The following is a 2931-nucleotide window of genomic DNA, read 5'->3' as shown; positions in this document are numbered from 1 at the left end:
CACACACACACACACACACACACAAACACATCATCCCCCTCCTTGGCTCCCTCCCACCCCCCTCCCATCATACACCATGCCTCACATTTTCTCACACCAGTATTTCGCTACTGTCACACTTTTTGCCAACTTGTTCCTTCTTAGCAAATCTTACCTCATCTCAATTTCAAATATTTTTCTCACATGACCTTGGAGCTAAAGTATGGCTCCACGTAAGAGCCAGGATGTACATGGCTGATGTCACCAGCGGGTTAGTCAGCCAGCTTATTGAGACGCTGGTCAGCTTTGCTGCTGGAAACCAGGTCTGCGCAGCAAGAGTTGATCCCCTTGTTCCCAGACAGAAGCCATTTATCTCCCCTACCCCTCTTCCTCATTGTTGCCATTCACAGTTAGTATTGGAGGAGAGGGCTGAGAAGAAAGTGGGAAAGGTGGTGCTAGAGGGATTGCGTGATGAGAGAAGGGGATTATCTTCTTTGTCAGCTCTGACGCTGTCTTTCAGTAGACGACTTTTGGAAGTAACTGTCGGTTTTTGAATGTTTGTGTCTGAGTTGCGTCCCTTACAAACAGTGCGGCAAACATTCGCGGCTGGTATGTGGAGTCATCGATTATTGCGTCTTAGTTAGAGTGAGTTTCTAAAGAAAAATGCATCATACCGAATTAACATCCGCAGTACAACATGGACATCGCACAATTTCTGACTTTGGGTATAATAACGTCATCATTTAGTATGTTTCATTGCCGCCATACATTGTTACGTCACTTCACACACCATTTGACGCCTGGCGTAATGACGTCATCATTTTCTTTGTTTTATTTTTTGGCATTTTTATGTCATTTCGCACAATTTCTGACGCATGGCTGTACTAACGTCAACATTTGTGTGTGTTTTTAAGTCACTTTGTTCAATTTCTGACGCCTGGTGTAATGACGTCATCATTGTGTGTGTTTCAGCAGCCTTGGGGGCAAGAAGCTCGTGCACCGGTGTGCGTGACGAAGCCGGCGCGTGCTTCACTGACTACAGCAGAGAGTTCCACAACATGCAGACTCCGGGCAGCAAGCGGCTGTGTTGCGGCGTGGACGTGGAGACCCTCAGAGCATTCTGCAGGTAACCATAGCAACGCTTTACACGTCTCCATTTGGTGTACAGGGCTGGATCTAGGGATCTTGATTTTTCTCAAGGAGAGACCCATAATACCCCTTTGAAATACTAAATTCCAACAGCAGCCCCTGTACCCCTGCCTCATTTCGGAAGCCCCTCCCTCTCATTCACTAGATCCAGCCCCTGTACCGCTGTCTCATTTCGGAAGCCTCTCCCTCTCATTCACTAGATCCAGCCCCTGTACCGCTGTCTCATTTCAGAAGCCCCTCCCTCTCATTCACTAGATCCAGCCCCTGTACCGCTGTCTCATTTCAGAAGCCCCTCCCTCTCATTCACTAGATCCTGCCCCTGTACCGCTGTCTCATTTCAGAAGCCCCTCCCTCTCATTCACTAGATCCAGCCCCTGTACCGCTGTCTCATTTCGGAAGCCCCCCCCCCCCCCTCTCATACACTAGATCCAGCCCTTGTACCCCTGCCTCATTTCGGAAGCCCTTCCCTCTCATACACTAGATCCTGCCCCTGTACCGCTGTCTCATTTCAGAAGCCCCTCCCTCTCATTCACTAGAGCCAGCCCCTGTACCGCTGTCTCATTTCAGAAGCCCCTCCCTCTCATTCACTAGATCCTGCCCCTGTACCGCTGTCTCATTTCAGAAGCCCCTCCCTCTCATTCACTAGATCCAGCCCCTGTACCCCTGTCTCATTTCAGAAGCCCCTCCCTCTCATACACTAGATCCAGCCCCTGTACCGCTGTCTCATTTCAGAAGCCCCTCCCTCTCATTCACTAGATCCAGCCCCGGTACCCCTGTCTCATTTCGGAAGCCCCTGACTCTCATACACTAGGTCCAGCCCCTGTACCCCTGCATCATTTCGGAAGCCCTTCCCTCTCATACACTAGATCCAGCCCCGGTACCCCTGTCTCATTTCGGAAGCCCCTGACTCTCATACACTAGATCCAGCCCCGGTACCCCTGTCTCATTTCGGAAGCCCATGACTCTCATACACTAGATCCTGCCCCTGTACCCCTGTCTCATTTCGGAAGCCCATGACTCTCATACACTCGGTCCAGCCCCTGTACCCCTGTCTCATTTCGGAAGCCCATGACTCTCATACACTCGGTCCAGCCCCTGTACCCCTGCCTCATTTCGGAAGCCCCTCCCTCTCATACACTAGGTCCAGCCCCTGTACCCCTGCCTCATTTCGGAAGCCCTTTCCTCTCATACACTAGATCCAGTCGTGTGAACAATGTTTGACCAATCGTCCTTTGGCTTACGACGAATCTGAACCGTTTAGAATGACTAAGTTAACTCATAACATTTTATTGATCTAACAAAGGAAATTAAATTGGTCATCAGCACATATAGGTCATTAATTAATAATTATAAAAGAATAAGAGAAGAAAATTCATAAAACCCATGATAACAAAAAAATATCTAAAGTAATATATGTACAACTACAATACCCTTTTTACTTGCACACTTGACACACCGACACACCAACACGCATGCATACATACCTACATACATACCTACCTACATACATACATACATACATACATACATACATTCCATGTTAAAGTGTAGTTAAGAACATCACAATAATTATATCATTGTTTGGATTAACAGATAAGTTTTTATGTAAATGATGATAACAACAATCCATAATTAACGCTATTGCACTACCAAAAGAAGAGACCAACCAAACACATAAAACCAATCACAGTAATCATCATCAGTTATCACAGGTATCACAGTAGATTACCCATCAGGTAGTTAGACTCAATTGGGCAAAATATAGTGTCAACACCATCACATAAGCTGATAGTGTAATGTACG

The sequence above is a fragment of the Littorina saxatilis genome, linkage group LG10 (genome assembly GCF_037325665.1).
Source record: "Littorina saxatilis isolate snail1 linkage group LG10, US_GU_Lsax_2.0, whole genome shotgun sequence".
In the NCBI taxonomy this organism is placed as follows: domain Eukaryota; kingdom Metazoa; phylum Mollusca; class Gastropoda; order Littorinimorpha; family Littorinidae; genus Littorina; species Littorina saxatilis.
The sequence above is the reverse complement of the archived record's forward strand: the minus strand, read 5'-3'. Positions refer to the sequence as shown.